We start from the raw sequence: 9,161 nt of genomic DNA, 5'->3' as shown, positions 1-9,161 counted from the left end.
GGGCCTTCCTACTGCCCTGCAAACGGCCGAAGCACTATTCACCCATGTGTTCCGGCACTACGGGGTACCCGAGGATATCGTGTCTGATCGAGGTCCCCAATTTACCTCCAGAGTCTGGAGAGCGTTTATGGAGCGGTTGGGGGTCTCGGTGAGCCTCACCTCGGGTTACCACCCGGAGAGTAATGGGCAGGTGGAACGTGTGAACCAGGATGTGGGTAGGTTTCTCAGAACATACTGCCAGGACCGGCCGGAGGAGTGGGCAAGGTACGTTCCCTGGGCCGAAATGGCCCAGAATTCCCTACGCCATTCCTCCACTAACCTAACCCCTTTTCAATGTGTGTTAGGTTACCAGCCGGTTCTGGCACCTTGGCAGCAGAGCCAGATCGAGGCTCCTGCGGTGGATGAGTGGGTGCGGCGCTCGGAGGAGACATGGAACGCTGCACACGTCCACCTGCAGCGGGCCCTCCGTCGTCATAAGGCGAGCGCCGATCTCCACCGCAGTGAGGGACCGGTGTACGCGCCTGGTGATCGAGTCTGGCTCTCTACCAGAAACCTACCCCTCCGCCTGCCCTGCCGGAAACTGGGTCGGCGGTTTGTAGGGCCATTTAAAGTCCTGAGAAGATTGAACGAGGTGTGTTACAAATTACAACTGCCTGTTGAGTATAAAAGTATTAACCCCTCGTTCCATGTGTCTCTTCTCAGGCCGGTGGTAGCTGGCCCACTCCAAGAAAGTGAGATCTTGGAGACTCCTCCGCCCCCATTGGACATCGAGGGGGCACCGGCGTACTCCGTGCGGTCCATCTTGGATTCGAGACGTCGGATGGGGGGTCTCCAATATCTAGTGGAGTGGGAGGGGTACGGCCCGGAGGAACGGTGCTGGGTGCCGAGGAGAGACATTTTAGACCCGTCTCTCCTGACGGAATTCCATCGTGGGCACCCGACGCACCCTGCTCCGCGTCCTCCTGGTCGTCCCCGAGGCCGGAGTCGGCGCACGTCTGGAGCCGCGCGTCAAGGGGGGGGGGATACTGTCACGGTTTCGGCCGAGGCTGCCTCTCTTCCTTGCTCGGGCAGGCTTCGGCGTTCGTCGTCTCCGGAATACTAGCTGCCACCGTTGCATGTTTCTATGTTCGTTTGCTTTTGTCTGATTGTTGTTACACCTGTTATCGTTTAGTGTAATTAGTGTCCCATAAGTTCTCGTTGTGTTTGTCAATTGTTGTGTGTGATTGTTTTCTCTGTCGTGCGTTGCTGGACGTAATTATTGTATTGCTCGGTTGAGCTGTTCTCCACTGTGTTGGAGCGTTTTGGCGCACCTGTGTAGTGCGCCCGTTTTGTTTCTCGCCTGCGTGCGGAGTTTCGCCTTCGGGCTAGTTGGTGCGTTTCCCTTGTGATTTTCACTAAAGTCTTTGGACTGTGCTTCTGCGTCCTGCGCCTGATTCCACCACCACACCCACCTACAGCCACACCGACACACTGAATGATTTGATGAGCATGAAAATGATAAATGGCATATTATTATTATTATTATTATTATTATTATTATTATTATTATTATTATTATAAAATTATGTAAACCATATGCCATGTCCATCTCAGTCACCAGATCTAAACCTAATTGAACACTTATGGGAGATTCTGGAGCGGCACCTGAGACAGCATTTTCCACCACAATCAACAAAACACAAAATTATGGAATTTCTTGTGGAAGAATGTTGTTGCATCCCTCCAATAGAGTTCCAGACACTTGTAGAATCTATGCCAAGGTGCATTGAAGCTGTTCTGGCATGTGGTGGCCCAACACCCTATTAAGACACTTTATGTTGTTGTTTCCTTTATTTTGGCAGTTACCTGTATAGCTCGCTTTAGATCACTCACCTTGATTGATAAGGCAGATCTAAGTTTAAAAGAAAAGCTTTACAGAGGCTTGAGTTCATCAACATGTACTTATGAGGCAAGGCTGCCAGTTGAAAAGGAGACACGAACATCTCCATTGAGACTATCAAGTTTGGCAGGAAACCATGGAAAGATTTGATTCATAAAATTTGGTGAAACAAGATCCTGTGGTGCTATTCCACCTGTGTAATCCAAGCATAAAGGAATCTGTGCAGCAAAGCTTACCTTATACTGTAGCTAAAGTCACTTTTCAGGCAACTGCCTATGGACTGCAGTATCTCCTACGCAGGCCCAGATCCAGAAAATAATATATCAGAACCCCAAATCAAAGTAATGCCAGGGTTCTGTCCTGTTCTGTTAGTACGGAGTGAGTCCCAGCAACCATCTTCTACTGCCCTGCTTTACATTTCAAATCCAGGGTGCATGACAGAAATTTCCATAAACCCTTTTAAAATATTTAAATTAAGCAACATGGGACAGAGCCCAATGCTACCCTTTATAAAAAGCCAGTTTCATAGGATTGATAATGATAATTAAAACATGGTAATAAAACATCATCATACTGTATTTTTGACTTTGGTTTACACCCTCAGCTTCTTCATCATCCTTTCAAATGCATTTCTTTATGTCATACAGTTTCCAATGTGGCACTGCAGCACCTGAAAATTCTCATTCCATCCACTAGTCACCATTTAAAAAGTACCCTTCAATTATATTAGCAGAGTAGGGTAACATTCACTTTGATGTATATACACGTACGATAGACTTCCTGTTGCATTTTGAACAAGGAATACTACAATGAACACATTGTATTTGTGTTGTGGCTTTCCGGATCCGAAGGACACTTCATACAGTAGAAACACATAAAAGGGCCCTAACAATACACCACCAAGAAAATACTAACCCTGTGAGACCCAAGCATAGATCAGGATGAGGGAAAAAAAACTTCAGAAATACTAATAGTCCTCTGATTATGAAAACAGTCCATTCTAGAAATGTTGCAAAAATGCAACATTGGGCTTTAATGGTAGCAAAAATGTGTGGTAAGAAATTATATTAAAAATCACATCAAAATGGATCCAAAGCATTTACATTTACAATAAAAAATATTGTCTAATGGTATATCCATTTAAAATGAAGTCATATTTTGTCTGAAATAGCCAAATTGATCAACTTGACCACATTTGTATATTTTTGAAAGTACAAACTATTTTGTGGGTTTTCTGTGTATGGAGAACATCTAAGTTACTTCTAGTAATATCTGATCGTCCTTTCTATCTTAAAAAAGTATCCCGAGTGGCGCAGTGGTCTAAGGCACTGCATCGCAGTGCTAGCTGTGCCACTAGAGATCCTGGTTCGAATCCAGGCTCTGTCGTAGCCGGCCGTGACTGGGAGACCCATGGGGAGGCGCATAATTGGCCCTGCGTAGGGGAGGGAATGGCTGGCAGGGATGTAGCTCAGTTGGTAGAGCATGGCGTTTGCAACGCCAGGGTTGTGGGTTCAATTCCCACGGGGGGCCAGTATGAAAAATAATGTATGCACTAACTGTAAGTCGCTCTGGATAAGAGCATCTGCTAAATGACTAAATTGTAGAGATAACTTTCAATCTAATTTCTTTACCATAAAATGAATGGTAGTCAACGGCAGTATTCTGACCTCATAAACCACACATACAAAAAGATATACAGTTCTGTTATTTTGATGTGTAGAGGGGGCATCAAAGTTACTCTTGAAGTATTTGGTTGTCCATATTTGCAGAATAACTTGTCTATCAAAATATTACTGTGGCCCTACACTCTTTGAAAAAAGGGTTCCAAAATGGTTCTTCAGCTGTCCCCATAGAATAACTCCTTTGGGTTCCAGGTAGCACCCTTTTGGGTTCCATGTAGAACCCAGGGTTCTACATGGAACCCAAAAGGGTTCTACCCGGAACCAAAAAGGGTTCTACCTGGAACCAAAAAGGGTTCTTCAAAGGGTTCTCCTATGGGTCAGCCGAAAATATATTTTAGGCTCTAGATAGCACCTTTTTTTCTAAGAGTTGATCTATCAGTGTATCAACCCTTTAAACCCAATGTTGCCTTTTTGCAACATTTACAAAACTACCTCTAGCTCTGATTCAGAATGTTTGTTTTTAGATTTTCTTTTTTGTACATAATCACTACATCTTAGAGAAGACAGACATATTTCATGTCATGTACTTGCATGGATGGCCTACAACATATGCTTGTGAAGGGGCCAGTGTGGTGTCAGGCGAGTGGACAGTTTTCTAATGTTTCAGAGGCTACTGATGCTACAACAATCGTACTGACACTGCAATTTAGAAAACATTGCATGCTGCTACCAGCTCTCATGGTCTCACGTCAGAATTAGATGTTCATCCATGTTCCTCAAACGTAAAATTTCAAAGTTGTTCCAAACGTAAAATTTGTTTAAGGTTAAGTTTAGGCATTAACTCCAAATGTTTAAGGTTAGGCATTAATTCCGAATGGTTAAAGTAAGGGTTAAGGTTTGGGATATGCTTAAAACAAAAATATCAAAAACAGCTTTCTATCGCTGGATTCAAACTTGCAACCTTTATGCCCATCCACCATCCCCGTCCACAATGCCCTAGCAAAACCGAAACCTACTTGAAGGTAACAGCGCTCACTGTTGCCCCTAGTGGCCGGTTTCCAAGTCCTCTCTCGACGTCCTCAGACATGGTTGGATGTCGAATACTGACTTGTATCACGGGTGACCTGGCTGATATTTTTACAATGTTGGGTCTCACAGGGTTAATGAGCATCAGAGAACAAATGCCAACACAGTAGGCTATAGAGAAGCCAGAGTTAAGTGCAGGCAATTGAATTTCAAATGTGAACAGTTCCAATCTCTCTACAGTTGAAGAGATTTACAAAAACCCAGCATCACAGTTGTGTGGTGTTGTTGAGACCGTAAGGGAGGATGGTAGGCCCCCTACTTGGCAGGAATGGCTCAAAGCTGTTTGCTTGGTGCTGATGCTGGGATAGAGCTAAGGCCAGCAGAGAGGATCCAGTGCAAAACGTTTATTTAGGCTCAGGAGAAAATAAATTTACTGATTAAAAAACGGGTCAAAGTAGATTTTAAGCTTGCAAGAGAAAACCTTGATACTATTTTGTCTGTTTGCCCTCCATGATTACCATTCCTACCTTCACAATCACTATAGAAAAATAGCATTGTTCATTTCTATACTGCCGATAGAATGCTATTCTGCAGAGTGGCTTAGCTTGAATGGCAGCCAAAGTCTTAATGTATTTAAGTGTATGCAAAGAGTAATTTAGTATTCTGTAGTGACATTTATGACTAGATTATGTTTCCACAAGGTGCATTGAAGAACTTGACTTCTATTTGTCTGTAGGTGAGTTTGTGTTCTGTTGACATGCTCTTGTTTTGTGGTTTATAATGATTGTCATTACTGTGATATTACTTGTGTAAGAGGATTTTTGTATACTTGTATTGGACCCTCCTGAGGATGAAGTGGTGAATCTCAAGAGGTTTTCTCCATCCTTCTTTTTTGATAATTACAATTTGTGTTTATTTTTGGGTGATGATGTCTCTCCTACAAATAGTATTATGTCACCTTGCCTGATCTCTACATTTAATATATCCTTTTTGGACTTGGGTTGAGAAACAGACTTACAGAAACACACCCACCTACAAAGATAAACCGAACCAAGACACTCCACAGAGAAAAGTGTAGTTAAGTAAAAGTAAAAGCTGAAAAACTATTGGAAGAAAGAAGGGGGATGACAAACAATAAAAAGCAGCCCTCCACTCAAGAAGAAGTCTTAAGACTTCAGTTTCTCTAATTAGTGAAGAGACAAAAGGATCACAGCTGTGACGCGCTGCCTTGTGGGAGACGGCAGCATTGTAGGAGGGGAGTGCGTATGTTTGTGTGGGAGTCTGTGCATGTTTTCCTGCTTACCAGTCATGGAAACAGCAAGCTGCAATCTGTCTTAAACTTCAGCATCTACCCGCCAAATCATGCTCTCTCTCGCGCTCAGCTATATCAGTATTAGCCTCCCTTAAAGGTCCAGCCAAACTCCCCTCAGCTGGAAAATCATACAATTATACAAGATGCAACCTGACGATAAAGAACATAGGATCAAGGAAAGTATGTGAATAAAGGTTTCATTTTGTCATATCAATGTTTTTTAATAGCACAACTATAACTACAGCAGTTAGCAGTATAAATTTGATAATAGTAGACATGCCTCATTATTCTCCAGTAGAAAATCTGGTCATTGATTAAGTACTATAACACATTTACCTCTCAATTAAGGAAGGCATTTTCCAATGGGTTGGCAGTATACACTGAGTATACCAAACATTAGGAACTCCAATGCTTCCCACAGTTGTGTCAAGTTGGCTGGATGTCCTTTGGGTGGTGGACCATTCTTGATACACACAAGAAACTGTTGAGCGTGAAAAACCCAGCAGCGTTGCAGTTCTTGACACAAACCGATGCGCCTGGCACCTACAACCATACCCCATTCAAAGGCACTTAAATATTCTGTCTTGCCCATTCGCCATCTGAATGGTACACATACACAATTCATGTCTCAACTGTCTCAAGGCTTTAATCTGACTCCTCCCCTTCATCTACAGTAAGTGAAGTGGATTTAACAAGTGACATCAATAAGGGATGATTGCTTTCACCTGGATTCACCTGGTCAGTTAGTCTATGTCATTGAAAGAGCAGGTGTCCTTAATGTTTTGTACACTCAGTATAGGCTTTGGGTACTTATCTTATTAAATTAAAAGTGGTCTGCCTTAAAGGGACACTGCGCAGTGACATTATGAAAGGAAATGAGGTTTTAATTGAAGTATAAAAAAACAGACTTAAGAACTTCACATTTTGTAATCTTAAAAGTCACAACACATAACATGTGATGTCGCTCTGGGAGGTAAGATAAGACAATGATACCAACATGATCCTAGATTCTACCTGCAGTTGCTAAGCAACATCCACCTACAACCTCTCAATCTGTCCCATTGGTCAGTGGGTAAAACGCAGTTGTCACCTCATTGGCTCAGAGGAAGTTAATCAACTTTAGTCAAGACCTGCCTCTCTTGGAGAAAAAAAAAAACACAATGAAGAGTTTCTTGTGAATGAGAGAGAGGTGTCAGTATTTACACAGTAGAGTGCTGATGTTTGCATTGAGCAGCGCCGTGCACAGACCTTTCAGTGGGTAGGTGCTCAAAATTAAAAGTTTTAAAAGAATAACTTCATAATATAATATTCATAATCTTCTAACTCATGATATATGGCTGGCTGGCTGGTGGCTTGTGTGGATATTTGAGTGGTGGTTAGCTAGAGTCTAGACTACCTGTGTTGCTGCTCCTGACACACGTGCAACTCCCGACTGAATAAGGGATGGAGTTGAGTCGGAGGGTCGTTGATTCAGCCGCTCCTCTCTCTGTCTTTCTGTCTCTCTGCTGCGCGTATCAGCCAACCAGACCCAATATTGATGATGACGTAAATCAAGTGTTATCAAGTGTTAATCAAATGTTATGCTGCTGTGGCAGCTGGCTACACACACTTGACCGGTGACCGCATTTCAAGCAATGCACGTTTGGATACCGGGCGTGCGCAATCTCCATACAGGGCAGACTGGAAAACAGGCGCGCGGAGCTCTATACAGGGCAGACCAACAGGCCCATGACGACTTGCGGGCAGTGGGTTCAGAACAACAACAAAAACGATTAAAAAAGATATGTATACAGTGCCTTCAGAAAGTATTCACACCCCATGACTTTTTCCAAAATACATGTTAGAATCAACTTTGGAAGCGATTACAGCTTTGCACACCTGCATTGTATAATATTTGCCCATTATTCTTAAAGAAATTCTTCAAGCTCTGTCAAGTTGGTTGTTGAACATTGCTAGACAGACATTTTCAAGCCTTGCCATACATTTTCAAGCCGATTTAAGTCAAAACTAACTAGGCCACTCAGGAACATTCAATGTCGACTTGGTAAGCAACTCCAGTTAATATTTGGCCTTCTGTTTTAGGTAATTGTCCTGCTGAAAGGTGAGTTTGTCTCCCAGTGTCTGTTGGAAAGCAGACTGAACCAAGTTTTACTCTAGGATTTTGCCTGTGCTTAGCTCTATACCATTTCTTATATATACAAAAAAAAAACTCCCTAGTCCTTGCTGAAGACAAGCATACCCATAACATGATGCAGCCACTGCCATGATTGAAAATATGAAGTGTGGTACTCAGTGAAGTGTTGGATTTGCCCCAAACATAACACTTTGTATTCAGGATGAGTTAATTTCTTTGCAGTATTACTTTAGTGCCTTATTGCAAACATGCAGCATGTTTTGGAATATTTGTATTCTGTTCATTCTCATTTATGTTAGTATTGTGGTGTAAATGTTGTTGATCCATCCTCACAGCCATTAAACTCTGATTTAAAATCACCATTGGCCTCATGGTGAAATCTCTGAGCGGTTTCCTTCCTCTCCGGCATCTGAGTTAGGAAAGGCGCCTGTATCTTTGTAGTGACTAGGTGTATTGATACACCATCCAAAGTGTAATTAATAACTGCACCATGCTCAAACGGATATTCACATCATTTTTTTTACATCTACCAATAGGTGCCCTTCTTTGCGAGGCATTGGAAAACCTCCCTGGTCTTTGTGGTTGAATCTGTGCTTGAAATTCACTGCGCGACTGAGGGATCTTACAGATAATTGTATGTGTGGGGTACAGAGATGGGGTAGTCATCAAAAATTGTAAAAACACTTATTGCACAGAGTGAGTCCATGCAACATATTAAGCACATTTTTACTCCTGAACCTATTTAGGCTTGTCATAACAAAAGGGTTGAATACTTATTCACTCAAGACATGAGCTTTTCATTAATTAATTTGTAAACATTTCTAAAAACATAATTCCTCTGACATTATGGGGTATTGTGTGTAGGCGAGTGACACAAAATCTCAATTAAACCATTTAATTCAGGCTGTAACAAAATAAAATATGGAAAAAGTCAACAGGTGTGAATAATTTCTGAAGGCACTGTATACAACCACCCAAAAGGTCACTGTGTTTGGGAGTGCAAAGGGGCGTGTGCTCAGCACAGGTAAACCCATCTGTGCACCTGGCATTGACCTTCCTGGCTAAAAATAATGATCACATTGGATGCTGTGCAACTGAAAGACTGAATTCAAAGTGACGAGTTGGCTTCTTTCCAGACATATTGTAAGTCCGATTTTTTTAATCTGAAGATATACAGTTGAAGTCGGA

Source organism: Coregonus lavaretus (assembly GCF_964263955.1).
Source record: "Coregonus lavaretus genome assembly, chromosome: 4".
NCBI classification, from domain to species: Eukaryota; Metazoa; Chordata; class Actinopteri; order Salmoniformes; family Salmonidae; genus Coregonus; species Coregonus lavaretus.
This window is presented reverse-complemented; position numbering follows the sequence as displayed.